The sequence below is a fragment of the Prionailurus viverrinus genome, unplaced genomic scaffold (assembly GCF_022837055.1).
Source record: "Prionailurus viverrinus isolate Anna unplaced genomic scaffold, UM_Priviv_1.0 scaffold_33, whole genome shotgun sequence".
NCBI lineage: Eukaryota > Metazoa > Chordata > Mammalia > Carnivora > Felidae > Prionailurus > Prionailurus viverrinus.
The window spans coordinates 6,123,638-6,140,435 of record NW_025927604.1 but is presented as its reverse complement, the minus strand read 5'-3'; the positions used below and the strand labels follow the sequence as shown (position 1 = coordinate 6,140,435).

Sequence of the window (16,798 nt, the reverse complement as noted above, 5' to 3'; positions counted from 1 at the left end):
ACACATTTGTAAGGAATGAGAAAAGCGTGTGATAGTAATTAGCCCTCTGCCCGGTGGGCTATTAGAATCTTCCAAGGATTGAAAAAATCACGCAGAAGCCCAGGCCCTACCCTGGGCCAATGGAATCAAAATCCCTGGTGCCGAGGCCTGGGCATCAGCATTTAAAAAGTCCCCGAGGGGGTTTCTGCTGTGAGGCTAACTCAAAATGGCGGAAGCCAGGCTTGGGGGCCTGACTGCCTGGGCCTGTCCCTGGCTTCTCTCCCGACTGTGGTTTTCTCAGTTATAATGGGGAGGCCTGTGGGGTGAGGTTGCTGGGTTCTAAAGTACCTCGAAGAGACTAGGCACCCAGTGACCTTTAACCTTGTAGGCGGAAATGCTTGGCACGCTTGGGTGTAGGCCTATGAGCCTTGGAGTTAGGCAAGGCCTGGTTTGAGCAAGTTACCAAATATCTGAATCTGGGTGGGCCATTTGACTTCTCTGAGTCTCAGTTGTTTCTGTGTGAAATGGGGATAATAATATTGCCCGAATCACGGAGGCGTAAGGATGAAATGAGCTAAGACATTCTAGTAATAATGTTTGCTCGGTAGCTATTTATCATTGTTATTATTAGGTCATTGGATACGCAGGGGAAGAACATAGGGTGAGTGCTGATTGAGTTTACGGAAGAAAACACAGGCAGATAATGCCATACAAATTGTGTTAATTCGGACCTCCCTTCTAAACATCCCTCTTTAAGCCTTGAACTTTAAGGAAAAGCTGTGTGCTTTGATTTCTCACCTTCGTAGGTCAGAATATCGATTAGACTTTGTCTCTATTATATAATGCTGGGTTTGTGAACCTTCCAATACATTTCTGGAGTGGAAATACATTTTCATCTGCTAATTTCTGTTAACAAGGCAACAAGCTTTCTTAAATAAACAATTATATTTTTAGGGAAGTGTAAATTAAAGCACTATTCTTAATTTTGCTAAACTTGTCCTCCCTCTGACTGTAATTTGCTCTGACGATCTCAGTGTTCTTGTAGTTGCTGAATTATGCCGCTCACAGCTAGCCCTGGGTCCTAGCTGTTAGAGCATTGTGATAGAGATTCTGTTTGGGACTGAGGCCTGTGGACTGGGAGGCAGAGTTTACAAGCTGGCAACTGAGCCCCTGGCAGCCCCCCGGCCCTTCATTCCCTACCAGGGTTACTGGAGGTAAGGACACCATGATCCAAAGGTCAGCAACTCAGCCTTCTAATATGCGGATGAATGGGCGAATGCATCCCAGCCATGAAAAACCAGGGAAATGCTTCCAAATTATGGAGGAAAATTATGAATATTAATTCAGAAAAATGATGGATATCAAACTGGCTCAAAAGCTGCTACCTGAGTGAGACTGTGAGGCTCCTCCCAGAGTGCCCCCCAAGTATTTCTGGCATTTCCCCAAAGTCCCCCCACAAACCAGGTCACTTGGGGTCACCGACGTCTCTGCCATCGAGGGCTGCCGCTTGCGAACAAATAAGCTGGCGTCTTATTGCTGTCATTGTCAGCTTCCAGAAGGCCGCTGTCCAGGGCACAGTGCTACCTCCGGGGGTCTCCCCAAATCTCCGGGCCTCAGGGGGACAGCAGGTGCTGAGTGTCCGGCAGAGATGGATGAACAAGGCACATGTGCTGCCCGGTGTCTCCCCATGCATCTAGGGAGTAGTTCTGGGGTCCCCTTCCTTGGGGTGGCCCCCCAGGCTGGTCGGGGAAGGTACTTGCGGTCCTCCCCACACTGGACACCTCGTTACAGAGCACAGTCCCTGCGTGTGCACGGATGCAAACGGGTACAGATGTGTGAGTTCAGAGGAGGGAGTAATAGGTGAGGTCCTCACTTCGCCAGCTGAAATTTCCCAGGTACATAAGTAAAATCCAAACCGATCTCATGGAACAACCGACAAAGGTAGCATGACGTGGTGATGCCTTCCTAGAGAGCAACTTGGCAATATTGATCAAGAGTCTTAAAAATGTTCACAGCCTTTTACTCAGCATTTTAACTCCTAGCAATTTCTTCCCAGGAACTCTTTCGATGTGTTCGTAAAGATCTAGGTTTGAGGATTTCATTCTAAAATTTAATCTCACTGACATAGGTATAAAATTGGAAACTAACAACCTTAATGTCCAAAGTAGAGGAATAGCTAAATATATTCTGGTATGTACATACATATTTTAAAATATTTTGAAGCCATTAAAATCATATTGAAGAGTAGTTCAGGATATAGGAAGATGTTTATTCTGGAATGTTACATTTAAGCTATTGCATATAGAATTATCAGTATAGTGTGAGCCCAATCATGTAGAAGCATGTATAAATAGCATATATTTTTTATGTGTGTGTGTATGTGTGTGTGTGTATCATCATAAAAAGACTAGAAAGAATACCACCAAGACACGGGAGAGTGGCTATACCTGCGCAATGAGACAACTTAGAATTTTTTTTCTCTTTTATAAGTAGTCTGTTTTCGGGGCACCTGGGCGGCTCAGTCGGTTAGGTGCCTGACTTCTGCTCAGGTCATGATCTCGAAGGTCGTGGGTTTAAGCCCTGCGTCGGGCTCTGTGCTGACAGCTCCGATCCTGGAGCCTGCTTCCGATTCTGTGTCTCCCTCTTTCTTTGCCCCTCCCCCTCTCCCCCTCTGTCTTTCCCTCTCTCTCTCTCAAAGCTAAATAAACATTAAAAAAAAAGTACTCTGTTTTCCCCTAATTTTCTCTACAGAACATGTATGACCCCCATCTCAGATGCTGCAGACTTTGCCTGGGACCTGTGTGAGTCTGAGCCCTAAGCCCGGGAGAGCCATGGTCCCTGTGGGGTCCTGCGGCTGGCAGACAGTAGCAGGTAAAGGCATGGGCTATAGGTTCAGCTAAGTCCGTGCTGGCTTCCCAGCTCTGCTGCTTAAATACCTTCGGCCTTGGATGGGTCTCCTCACCTCTAAAAACCTTAGTTTCCTCACCTGTCAAATGGGGATAACCATAGCACCTGCGGGATCGTAAGGGAGATGATACATAACAGGGGCTTAGCATTGTCCCTGCCACGCAATAGATGCCCTGTAACTGCTGTGTGTGTATGTGTGTGTGTGTGCAAGTATGTGTGTATGTGTGTGTGTGCACCTGTGTGGCTGGGTGTGTGTTTTCACCTGATAAATAGATCCACAGTCATTTTCACCACTCTCTTCTTCGAGCTTTGCATGAATTTATGTAAGAGCTGTGTTGTGTGACCCCCTGGGCCCATGCCAGGTGGGGCAGGTGGGGGTCTCTTTGTGCTGAGGAAAAGAAGGGGGTCAGGGAAGGGTGCTCGCCATCCGCATGCGGACAGACTGTTGTCACCCTCTTCTCTCCACAGTGGAGTGGAGGAGGGCTACCTGTCCACCCTCCGTACCCACTCTCCTCCCAGCCATGTGCTTGGACCACGGCTGCCCTGGGCCAGACACACTCTGCTAGGCAGAAGAGCCCAAAACAGTTGCGAATGCCATTTCCCTCCCCCCAACAAGGAAATGATGCGCTTGAAAGGAAGCCGTGTAAGGAGTGGATGAGGTCCAGGTGTTTTCCTGGAAGCTCGGAGCCTGCCGTGGCCCTGCCGTGGCCCCTGCCCTCCCTTTGCCGCCGGTTCCCTCCTCTGGACTCGCCCCACTCAGAAGCAGCCGCTCGCGGACCTGACCATACCCCTTTCTGGAAAGTACTGCTGCGGCTGTTAGGTGAGCTGGCGGGAAGGCAGGGTGTTCTGGGCCCGGCTGTGATGCCAGCCGCGGAGGCCGTGATGGAGCTTCCGGGCCATCCTGGCAACGGGCGCGCGTGCAGTTTACGGCGATCCCACGCTCGCACCACGGGGGTGATGCCGGCGAGAACGACACGGCACGGGGCCAAACGCAAATTGTTTTAAAACGCACGAGCGAACTTGGTTCAGGTGGTGCCAGAGAATTCTCAATTTCAGCGGAGGGTGATTTTGTGCACGTTTACTGCTCTCATCCAATAAAAATGCAACTGCTCGCGGAGACATTGGGTTGCGGTTTTAGGAGACGCTGTCAAGGAAAGGCCACAAATTTAACCCAATTTGCCGCACTGAGTTTGGTTGCTTTCTTCAAAGCGCCGTCAGCCCTTCAAATCCGCGAGCTTTCTTTTTCTCTGCGAAATGGTTACTCGGACCGTTTAGAATCATTTGAGTGAGCGACGCTCAACTTGAGCCACTCAAAGTGCCCGAGTGCCCTCAGGTGAGGCCTGTCAGGTGTGTGGTGTGGTTCCTGATCCCAAGGACTTACAGAAAGACAGCCTCGAATAGCAGGGTGTTCATGGGAAAACGTGGCACGGGCCGTAGGTCCCACCAGGGGCCAGGGAACGAACGGCTGGGGTCACCCACCGTGTAAGCAACACCTGCTCCATCCCGAGCTGAATTCACAGTGTACGACCCGCGTAGCTGTAGAGAGGGGGTCACGCCAGGGTGCATCACGTCTGTACTTAGAAGGGTCCTGCCCGTGATCGAATGCTCCGTGTCACCCTTTTGAAACACTTGGTCACCAGGAGCCTGGAGCTGTGTATTTGCATTTTGTGCCAAAGCCGTTTGCTTTTCTTTCTGGACACACAGGTCGACCCCATCGCTCACCGTCTCTTGCAGCCAGGAATGGCCACGTGACCAGGTTTAGCCAAAGGAATGTGAGTACCGTTTGCGCGCCTGGCCCTCCCCCAACACGAGCTTGGTTCAGGGGGGTGCCAGAGAGTTCTGGAGCTCAGCGGAGAGTTACTTGTGCACTTTCATAGCCGCCAGCCAGCCACGATGCAGCTGCTCACGGGGTCATTGGGTTGTGCTTCTAGAAGCTGCTGTCAAGGAAAGTAGACCAGGCTTCCCCCTCTGTGGCTCACTGGGCTGTGTCCCCCAGGGGGCTGTGGAAGCCCGCGCTGAGGCTGGCGTAGCTGCTGCTGGCCTGTGTCTGGGCATCCGGATAACTGTGCGGAGCAGGAGGCCCCTTCCCTGTCCCGGGCACTCAGAGCTGCTCAGGACTCTCACCGGAGCAAAAAATAAATGTCTCTCGTCAAGAGACTCCAGACTCAGTTCTGTGTTTTCTGTAGCCCCACCTGCCGCGATGCTTCTTTTCAGAGGAAGGAAGTCTTTCTCAGAATTCTCCCCGCAACTCCCTCCCCTTGGATAGTTGTTTGGAATTCAGCCCGTGGCCGTCCCTACACCGATCCCCGTCCGGGGCACGGGCCCTGCCACCATCCGCTTGGATAATCAGGACTTGCTCCTGGAAGGCCCGTGGCTCTGTACAGCTCAGCACAACTGGGCTTTGAACAGCGGGCAATGAGAGACCCTTGCCAGTGGGAGAGCAGCCAAACGGTATTTGCCACAGGGCAGGAAAAGGAAGGCTGTGGGTTTTCTTTTTCCCAGCTTTATGGAGATAAAATCGACTTATAACATCGCATAAGCTTCAAGTGCACAAGGTGATGATCTGATCCACGTATGTATCAGGAAACAGTTACCACAATAAGGTTAGTGAATACATCCATCACCTCACATAATCACATTTGTTTTGTGTGGTGAGAACATTAAAGACGTACTCTCTTAGCAACTTTCAAGTCTATGTGCTTTTTTTTTTTTTTTTTTTTTTAGGAAACAACAAATATTCAGTTTTGATCTTCTTAGGTGAGAGAGTGACCATTTTATTTATTTATTTATTTATTTATTTTGAGGTTTATTTATTTATTTTTGAGAGACAGAGCACAAACAGTGGGGAGGGGAGGAGAGAGAGAGAGACAGAGAGGGAGAATCTCAAGCAGGCTCCACAATGTCAGCACACAGCCCTACACGGGGCTCAAACTCACAAACCATGAGATCATGACCTGAGCCGAAATCAAGAGTCAGACACTTAACCAGCTGAGCCCCCCAGGTGCCCCTATTTATTTTTTTGAGTAACAAATCATCCTGTGTAAGTTCTCATGAACTGGGGGAGGGAGGTGAAAAAATGATACATGTTGCACTGGGGAAGAGAAACCTGCCCCATGACCGTGACATTTCTCTGAAAACAAGAACGTTCCGTGTGGCTCTCCAACAATAACTTTTAGCGTAAGCCCTCCATTTTCCCACCTCGAATGGTCACAGTGCCACACAGGGACAAAGACTGCACAGAGCTCCCTGGGAGTTAGTTAAAATAGGCCACTGGGCCCAGGGTGGGGTCGCGGTGATTGAGTTCCTGTGGAGTTGCCTAAGCCGTCGGACGAATGACTCTCTGCTTTGGTCCCCTGGCCAGAACGGGGTGACACCCCCTGCTCCCTGCTACCAGGGAGGCCGGAGAGCGAGGAGCATGTGGTTAAGACTGGCTTAGACCAATCACGGCCGTCACCCAGGCCTACCCTACAGCTGCTCTGAACCGAAGTGGGATCCTTCTAGCAAGAAACGAGGAAGCAATGGACATCGACTAGGCAGCAAATCGTGTATGTCACGGTCTGCAAAGACGTCCGGGGAGAGGTTTATAAAAACAAGGCAAGTGAGGTTTAAAAAAAACATCGCCTGCCCAGGGGGTGGGAGGGTCTAGGTCTGGAATACTTCTTGATACAAGCAAAGCCGAGATCAAGGTGAAAACTGGAGCACAGCTGGAATCTGAGCTGATGCTGATGTCCAGCACGGAATCTAACATTCTTGCTGTTAGCGTTTGTCCTACTGTTAACCCCATCCCTGTTATCTTTCTCGGGTGTCATCGAGTCTCTCTAGGACAGGCCGTGAGCGTGGCAGATGGCCTGTCCAGTCAGCTAGACTGCTGGTGAGCAGGGCTTGACCTTCATATTTGAACTCTTTAGGCCCGAGTGTAGCATTTCACGGGCATCCCCGTGGCCTTCCTTGTGGGCCTTGCTTCACTGTCTCTGCCTCCCTGGGTCACAGGAGCTCTGTGGAGCTCTGTCCCCTCGCCGTCCTCACCAGGTCTGAGCCTGGGGAGCAGCGCCGCCCAACAGAAGTCCCAGGTGAGCCGCACCCCTAACTTCAAACTGTCTAGAAGCTGTGTTTCAAAAAGTAAAAAAGAAACCCGTGGAAATAAATTACAGACTGTATTTTAGTGGGCCCCGTATAATACAAATGTTGGTTCAATACCCAATCATAGAAAAATTGTTAGTGTGCTATGTCTCACTCTCTTCCAGCCCACGTCTTTGAAGTCTGGTTTGTAGCTCACACTTTACACGTGTCGGTGCAGACTAGCCACGTTTCAAGTGATCAGTAGCTGCACGTGGCTAGTAGCTACCGTGTTAGAGTGCAGTCATAGAGGACACGCACAGTTCTCTTCATCTCAACAGTAGGCCCTTAGTAAGTGCTCAAAGAACACGTGTGGCCACACTGTTGGGAATGGGTCTCGCTCAAACATTGATATTGGAGAGGTAGACCAGGAAGTCTTGGAGCAGTGTGGGTGGCAGTCAAGACCACGGACTCGCATACCCAGCCCTAGGTGTGGCGTTATAATCAGGTGGGCCAGATCAACCCATTCAGCCTCTTTATGGCCGCGTTTCCTCATCTGTAGAGAGTCAGCCACATCTATCTTGCGAGCTGTGAAGAAGATCAAATGGGAAGATGTACACAAAATGTGTATGTAGTACTTGGTACATAGGAAAGACGGGAGAGGCAGTAGCTGTAGTTATTTTAAACTAGATGTTCTGCGAGTCACATGGACAGCTCGGGTTTTCGTGGCAGCAGTGTGGCTTGGCCGGAGCAGTGCCGATGTAAGGTGTGGTTTCTCCCTGCTTTAGGAATTATCCTGGGGAAATCTTAAAGCGATTCTTCTAATTGTTTTTCTTTTTGGCCGGAGCTGCCAAAAGTCACATGCCATCCATGGGGCTTGATAAGTATGGGCAAATGCCAAAGGGGGGTGGCCCTTGCCCTGGGAGCTGCTAACTGTTCATTGTCTGTCCACGGCCTGAGGGTTCAGCTTCCCCTGGGAACTTGGTGGTAGTCAGGCCCTTTCAGAGCGGGGTGAGGACCCGGGTCCCTATGCCTGCCGTCTTCTGCTCCCACCGGGCCAACCTCACATGCCTTACCCCTCCTCCTTGCCCTCCTCACGATGCCCACTGACGTGTTTTGTCGAAATTGACTGTCTTGAAATATGGTTGTTTTAAGCAGTGGAAACAAGTGTTTCCTTATCATACCCAGTTTTGAAAACAAAACAAAAAAAAAAGGGCAAAACAAGCCACATGCATAGTGACATTAAGAAAAGGAAAGGCTAACTTTATTAAAAAGCTTCTTTGTGGTATCAGGCAGGAAGTGAAATGGCTTTAAATGGCAAACATTTCTCAATCATTTCATGCACCAGTAATCTTGGCATTCTTTTCTGTCCCCTTGAAGAAAAAAAAAAAAAAACAGTGCCCAGATATAACCCAGACAAGAGAGGGGGAGGAAATTGAGTCAGTGCATTGTCATGGAGTCCCTCGGAAGGCCACTTACCCCTTCTGCGAAGGTTCGCGGGAGGGCCAGTGATGGACGCATGCGTAGAGGAAGGTGCACTTTCTGTTGTATGTTTGAGCCTGGGCCACCCAGTGAATTGCTTTCTTTTCATTGGTTCTTCTGACCAACTGGTTCTCTCAAATCTGTCCCTGGTGGAAATACCAGAAATGTCAACTTTTGGGTTTTACCTTGGAAATCCATGTTCAGAGGATGGTAAAACCCCAGCCCCCACATACAACATTTACTCCTCTGGCCAAATGCCATTGTCCTTCTTTCTACTGTAAGTTAGTCTCTTTGCACAGAAAATAAAAACGCAGTGAAGCATGAGTGGCTAAATCTTTTCTTGAAGAGAAAAAAAGTTGCACTTACTTGGTGAGTACCAAATGAATAGAAATGAACGGGGAAACCAGGAGATTTATACCACTGATATACTCTTGCTTAGTTGCACTTTTTAAGACTTATTTATAGATGTCAAACAGGATATGGCACATGGGAGGTGTTCGGTGAATACTCCTCAATTGATTACAACACAGAGATACATTTGAAAATCTTTAAGGAAGCAGGTAGACCTAAAAAAAAATAGCAGTTAATTTTAATCGGTAACAAAAAATGGTGGCCAGATGAAGTAGGACATCAAGTCTGCCCATTATAAAATAGCTCTCAAGTGTTAGGATTTTAGGATCTCCTCTAAAAATTCTTAGGATGGTTTCCAACATCGTTTTTTTTTAATTAAAAAAGTTTTTTTTTTTTAATGTTTATTTATTAAACATTAGAGAGCACAAAGAGGGGAGAGACACAGAGAGAGGGGGAAACACAGAATCCGAAGCAGGCGCCAGGCTCCGAGCTGTCAGCACAGAGCCCGACACCGGGGCTCGAACCCACAAATTGTGAGATCTTGACCTGAGCCGGAGTCAGAGACTTAACTGACTGAGCCGCCCAGGTGCCCCTCTCACATCTTCTTTTAATCTTTGCACTGTTCTGTCCTATCAGGTGGCAGGCATTCAGAAAATGTACTAAGGAAGTAGAAGTTATGTCCCAAGATGTGGCTGGAACTCAACAGTTTCTGGGCTTCCAACACCATTCTTTCTCATCCTATCTCCACACGTGTCCTTCCAGCAAAATCACCCTGTCCTTAAACCTCAGAGTGGAGGGGTTGGTTGCCATATCACCTGCTCCTACCCCTGGTATGGTACTGGTCCGCGGTCCCCGTTAATATCGTTGTTTGCTTAGTGTCTGTGTTTCCCATGTGGGCGCCTCAAGGACACAGGCCTAGATTATTTTCCTTGACATCCTGGTCACTCCCACGGTGTCTGGGAGGTAATAGTTAACAAACCCTGTTGAATGCATGAAGAGCAGATTTATTATTCTTTGGCGTTCAAAGCTATTACCTCACTTTGTTGGTGGTGTTCTTCGTGGTATATTTCTCATCTTGCTTCTTGTCCTTGTCCCCTTTCTCCTGAAGATAAATAATGAAGCCAGACTTCTCACCTTGCAAAAGGTTAGTCCTATTTCTAAAGCCATTTGGTGGGCTCTTTTGAGAGGCTTGAAATGTCTCCTGGATCCCCGGGGAGACTCTTAGGTGAGGGGCTGGCCGCTGTGGCTGCAAACCAAAAGAGCTTGCCCTTGAAGTTAAATGAAAAAGGTCATTGTGTCCCTTCTCTTTTAATTTTAATCCCCGTCATTGTCATCGGTCTGGCAGGGAACTATGCAGGTTGGGGAAGCCTGGTTTCTCTGCTTCCCCGAACTCCCTGTAGCCAGACATAGTTTGTGATTTTCCTCTCTTTGTTGTTGTTGTTGTTTTTGTCCTGCTTAAATGTACTTGAAATAACCTTCTTGAATATGGCAAGGGGCGGCCGCATAGTCCCAGCAGCGGGCAGGGGTCTGCCCTTATGCTGGCGGTGCTGGGCTGATTTCAGCAAAGTGCTTTTGTGAAGCCCTGACAGCAAGTGGGTTTTCCCAGGTGGTGCTATTGTATAAACCTTCTAAACAATGGCTGCTTGTGGAGCCCAGTAGAACTTGTCGGGCTCACATGTCTCCAAAAGTGCTCACGGGTTGATGGCCCGGTTACGGTTCTTCCTTGTTTCAATCCGTCTGATTATTCTAATCATCAGACCCATGATTCCCTGTTTGGTAAGGCTCCAACCGTTCAAGGGAAGTCCTCGTCATCTGGGCACCTGGTTTCAGGGACAAAGTGCTCAGCTCCCAGCCGGGTAAGCCATTTCAAAATAACCTTTGTTCAGGGATCTGAAAGAGCCCAGTAACTCAGCAGTGAGGACCATCCTACTAGCTGGGCAGGGGGCAGGGATTTCAGCTGAGCGGGGCTTTGGCAGTTGCCATGGAGACTATCAATCGGTTGCCGAAACCTGCTGGGAGGGGGTGGGGGTGAGAAACTACGAGACAATCATCTGCCTTTCGGCAATTTGTTAGCACCTAATGTAGCTCTCAGACTCAAGCCTTCGCAGGGGGAGCGTTATTTGGGGCACCTGCTTCTGGAAATTAGGAGAAGTTAAGATACCTCTTAACTTCTCTTAAGAAATGCATCTGATTTGTGCATCCGGGGCCTTGTGATTCTTTTGAGGCCCTCAGAGCCTGATGCTAATTTTGTTGTATGTGTGTGCATGCGGGGTGGGGGGTGCTCTTTACCGTAAGTCCCCTCTTGGGGCCTGTGCACAACTTGGCGGCTGTAGAATTCCCTGGCTACAAAGAGGAATCCTCTTCTCGAGTTTTCTGTTCGGAAGCCTAGTAATTGGTCGCTCCAGTGTCGGGTGTTCAGCTAAGGGGCGGTAAGGTCAGCTGTCCCGTATCGAGGACCTCCCGGGTGCCAAGGCATTGCCCACACCGTCCCATTAGTTCTTACAAAAACTTTGCAAGGAGGTCTTGTTAACTGTCTTTTGCAGAGGAGGAAGCAGAGGTCCAAAAGGTGGAAATAACCTCTTTGAGGCCACGAGCTAATAACTGCCAGAACAGAGCCTTCACACCCGCTGACGGTGAACTTCGTGTTCGTCCACTGCGGTGTTGTCTCGGGGGATTTGATGAAGGCACGCCCTCTGTGGCATTGCTAACAGGCAGTCACTCGGGGGAACTGCTTCATCAGCAAATCCAACGGCCCCTAGGGATGGCCTTGTTTCAGTTCTCTGCAGCGTTCATCAGTTTGATGCACGCCCTTCCTTGAGAGGGGCCAGTCAGGACTGTCACCTGCTAACACTTGGTGGGGTTAAGGGGGGGCCTCAGCCATTGGCCACCCTGGGTCCTGCCGAGGGCCAAGTCCGTCAGTCTGATCAACTGAACGTGGGTTTCCAACTTTGCAAAATGGCTTCCAACAGAACCCCCCGTGAAAGGAACTGCACTTTGGTTGTTCTCGTGGACACTCAACAGATTTGTCAGTCTAGAAACTCAAGCACTGCTACTGACTGAGGGTGAGGGTTCTGTGATGACTTGGGGTATGGACGGCTCTCCTGGGGAAGTGACTTAGACCACCATGATGCTGTCACTTCCTCGTTAGACTTGGGTTTCTTGACATGGGCTCCTTTTCTCATGGGGAAGACTCCAGACTCTATGGACAGGTGGGACTAGCTGGGGTCCGGGTAACCCTTTCCCTGGCTATGGTGTCTGTTTATGCCTCTTCGACCATGTCCCTAAAGAAGGACTGCCTTAGAAGAACAGGAAAGGAAAAGTCGAAGTCTTCCTGGTTCATCATCATATTACAATATCTAACGACCCCTGTGGCTTGTGGGAACTCTTCTAGAGCCGTAAGCAACAACACTGGGAGAGGGGGTGTGGCGGTGGCAGTGGCACCAGACAGACCTGGCTCTACCGGGACCATGAGGGGGAGGTCATTTATCTCTGAACCTCACACTCCATACCTGCAAAAATGAGAAGAATAATGTCCCCATTGCAAGGATAAAAAATAATGCAGGTTAAGCACCTGGTAACAACCATAACAGGTTGTTGTTGTTGTCATCATATAACAATCTTATCATACGAACCTCAAGTTTTCAAGGTCTTTCTACGCTCATGGGAGTTGGAGGGGCTTAGCAACATTGTTCCCAGAAAGGATCCCACCGTTCTCTCCCTCCTGCAGTTCTTGGCTGGTCTGGCCGAGAGATCTGTTGAGTGACCAGCTTGTCATTACATTCAAATACAGGCTGTGTCTCATCTGACTCTTAGATTGAAGCTCACAGTTGGTGGTGGAGCTGAGTATGAACACTCATCCTGGTCCTCATTCCAGGGGGATAGGGAGCATGAGGCAGCAAGCTCTTGAAACTCAATTTCTATTGATTTTGCATAGAGGTGGGGACTAGCAGGTCTCCGCTGTCCCCAACTGGGCCTCTGGCACACAGCGTATTTGGTAGGAGCTTACCAACTTGCTGGCTTTCCAGTCAAGGCAGGCGGCATGGCTTAGAAGCACCCCTAGAGATACGGGCGGAAGCTCCTGATAAAGAGGACAGCCGTGGAGGAAGTGCTCAGAGAGTGCGGGGCTAGCAGGAAGTGGGAGCTGTTTCTAGCGCAGACAAGGTATGAGAAATGAAAGTCAAGGAGGAAGTAGAAGTAGGATCCGTAGGTGCCTCGAGGACAAGGAAGTGGCTTTGTTGGCAAAGGTGGAAGGAGAAAACAGTATCTAGGCTGAGCGTGGAGGTGGGTGTGGAAGCCATTTTCTCCTCTTATAATGTGTGCGCGAGGGCTGGCGTTGGAAGCCCGGGGTTAGACATTTGGTCAACGGAAATCCTCCGTCAGCCCTCATGGAAGTCACTGGAGGAGAAATTTCACTCCTGAAGGCAAAGAAACACTGAGCTCAAAGAGGTTTGGTTGACTGGCCTGTGCTGGTGTTTTAGTTCCGAGGCAACGTGAGGTCCTGTGGGGCATGCTGGTTCCTCTCGGGAGGCAGCTCTGGTTTGCCTTGACAATGAGGGACTTCATAAGGTGTACCGCCCGCTGAGCACCAACCAGGTGCTGAGGGTTTACAGATATTGAAGAATTTTATCCGCACAATAACACCACGGAGTGGGCAAATGCTATTACCCACATTTTACAGAGATGAGGCAGCTGAGAGTCACAGTACCTGGGTATCTTGTCCAAAAGTAGAGTTCAGCTGGCAACGCGATTTCAACCAGGTCTCTCTGATGCCAGAATCGAGACTCTTTCTGCCAAGCCGCCTGTTCACATACAGATCTTGCCTGAAACATTTTCTCCCGTGTATAAGAACAGGGAGCATCATCAGAGGCCATATTTTGGGTCAAGGACCCCTTTGAAAATCAGATGAAAGCTAATATGCGAAAGTAAACATCCTCTACAACTTTAGGGGTCAAGGACTCTCTGAAGTGATCCATAAGCCTCTTACTGTCCACGGACCCAGTTCAGGAACTCCTGAGGTAAGGAGAAGGTAGCCCGGAGAAGTTAGAAAAGAAAGAAACTTCAACAGAAACAGATTTAAAAATTGAATTGTCAATACAACGTATACATTCTGAATTTGTTGCCTGGCACTTAACCATCTAAATAAACATGGTTGTATTACCTCACAGGATAAATGTCCTTCATGTGTGCAATGTACATGGGAAAATGGACAACCCATTTGAACATGGTACAGGTAGCTCTTTTCTCCCGCCGTGGGGCCAAAACCTAAAATAACTTAAAACACTACAGTGGGATGCCTACACCATAGGATCCATTTCCTTTTCCCTTCCTACACAAATATTTTCTGCTTTGGGTGACCATCCATTCTTACAAGTCATGTAGGGGTGACTTCCATGAAGTTATCCAGAATCGTCTTGCAATATTGTTGAAGTAATTTTTTTAATGTTTATTTTTGAGACAGAGAGAGAGAGAGAGAGAGAGAGAGAGAGAGAGGGAATGTGAGCAGGGGGAGGGGCAGAGAGAGGGAGACACAGAATCCAAAGCCGGTTCCAAAGCTGTCTGCACAGAGCCCGACGCGGGGCTCAAACCCACGAACCGAGAGATCATGACCTGAGCCCAAGTCGGACGCTTAGCTGACGAAGCCACCCAGGCGCCCCTGCTGATCTTGAAGTAATCTTAAGAGGACTTGCATCTCATTGGAATATAGTTATTTGCATATGTTTTATTAAACTTGTTTATTTTATGTCACTTTTAGACAATACTTGAAAATGCTCATGCCAGAGACTCATGAGCTACCAAAGACGAAAGGGAGCTCAGAGATCATCCAGCCCAAATCTTCCTCCTTTGCAGAAGGGGAAATTGAGGCAAAGAGAGGTTACACTGACAATCTTCAGGCTACTGGTTGAGTTCGTAGAGGAGGGACGAGGGCCCTAGTGTCCCGACTTCTTTTAGGGCTCATTTCCTTGCAACATGTCTGTCCTCCAGGCATTCAGTGCCTACCTGTTAAATGTTTGGCCAGATGGAATTTTCTTCTGGCCTTACTCCCTCCTTCCTTCTGCTCCAGTGTTCTGGAAAGGAGGGCATCTTTGGTCACAGAGGGAAGGCACAGAGGCTTTGCTAGCCAAGAGACTCCATGCTCCTGATGAGGGCCATGGCCACGGTCAGAGAAAGGTGTGCTGGTCCAGGATATATAGGTAAGACCTACCTCTGCCCTGGGGATGGGGCCAGAAATAATGGTCATCACCAGCCCAAGGACTGTGGGTGGCAGCTCTGGGGTGGGGTGATGTCCTAAGGGGCCAGAAAGTTCTGGCATGTGGGGCAGGGACAGGAGGGCTGTGGGTCCTAGAGGAGAGGACTCTCAGTGCTCCCTGAAGTAGACCCTGTGTAGATTGACAGGTGACTTGACAGCAAAAGTGAAACAATGTGGCTTGGTGTCTTATGCCTCTTGTGTGTTTGGGACCATCTGGGGTGGGGGCAGAGCCCGGCTACTGGCAAGTGTGAGGCACTTGCGTGAGCACATTTTGGAGGCGCCATGGGAAGTCATACAGGGTGGGAGTTGGGGGGTCTCCCTTCCAAGTTTCCTAACCTCAGAGGCTGATGTGATTAGGTGCCAAATTAGCCCCTTAACCTTTGGGATTTCGTATTTTCAGACATTTCCCCTGTTGGATTAAAACCTGGCTTGAGGGGCGCCTGGGTGGCTCAGTCGGTTAAGCGTCCGACTTCGGCCCGGGTCATGATCTCGCGGTCCGTGAGTTCGAGCCCTGCGTCAGGCTCTGGGCTGATGGCTCAGAGCCTGGAGCCTGCTTCTGATTCTGTGTCTCCCTCTCTCTCTGCCCCTCCCCCGTTCATGCTCTGTCTCTCTCTGTCTCAAAAATAAATAAACGTTTTAAAAAAAAAACAAAAAACAAACCTGGCTTGAAATGCAGTGCAGGCCATCACTGACTGGGCAGCCTTGAATAAGTGAATCTCTTACTTTCTTCCATCCTCGGTTTCCCTGCTGGCCTAATGGGGCTTCTTCCGGACAAGTAATTGGAAACAACCCACTTTAAGATTTAAACTCTAATTCAAATGAGAGGAGAAAAAGAACCTGGCTCCAATCAGGTCACAATATGAGCACGCCCAAGGAAAGAGTGTGTATTTGCAAAGGGGAGCGACAGTCCTGGAGGGGAACACTCAGGGGGCAGACCCTGGGACGGTGCCCAGCCTGGGACCGCCCACCTCCAGTGCTAACAGGGCCCTGCTATGAAAACAGGCTCACTTGACATCAGGACACATTCAAATCATAGCCAGTTCTCCACGCTCTCGCTCTGAGGTTACTGAACAAACTTCTGATTGTAATTTGGTTTCCGTGTAATTTGCCTCCACGGAGCAAATGTTTGGCCATAGGAAGTGAGTGCTGTGCCCTCGGTGGTCATACTTTGTTTTAATACGTTGACCCACTCTGGTGTCTGCACTCTGTTCCCCTGTGGGTTGGTGAACAGGAGTCAGCATGGCCCACATGCACAGCCTCGGACCCCAGTGCTGTGTCCTTCCACAACAACGTGTCATTCTCTTTCCTCCCGGCCGCTGCCGCTGTCCCTCTTCGCTGACCACCAAGCGTTCTGAGCCAATTTTAATTCCAAGGGAGGGCTGTGGGCTGTCGCTCAGCCCCCATAACCCCATCCTATTGTAGGAGGATCTGTGCCCACAACCTGAGCCGAAAGGCCTGGCAACACTCAAAAATGCTAACGAAGGAATGAATGCTTGGATTTATGCAGAAAGATGATGGAAGGCAAAACTCTGTCATTTGGAGGGCGTCCCTATTTGAAGTTAGTGGTGGGAGCTTTAGACATGGGGACTGGGGCTCTAGGCTGGTTCTTCCTTTGGTTCTCTGCACCGTTGTGGGAATGTCAATGGGGTCCTTATTGGTAAAACAAAGTCGTTGGAGTTGGGACCTCGGTATCATGGGTGGGAAGGGACAACATCACAAAGGCTTCAGTACAGACTTAATACTAATCTACAAATTCCATGCAATTCATGAAACTTG

At 49.4% G+C, this 16,798-nt stretch overlaps 1 long non-coding RNA gene across 1 annotated transcript; it reads left to right on the top strand.

Annotated features, from left to right (window-relative positions):
* The first annotated feature begins 2,747 nt into the window (after nucleotides 1-2,747).
* LOC125158350 (uncharacterized) lies at nucleotides 2,748-4,832 on the top strand. The gene is made up of 3 exons (XR_007149361.1): nucleotides 2,748-2,850; nucleotides 3,355-3,706; nucleotides 4,591-4,832. It is a non-coding gene; the product is annotated as an uncharacterized LOC125158350 (long non-coding RNA).
* The last annotated feature ends 11,966 nt before the right edge of the window (nucleotides 4,833-16,798 follow it).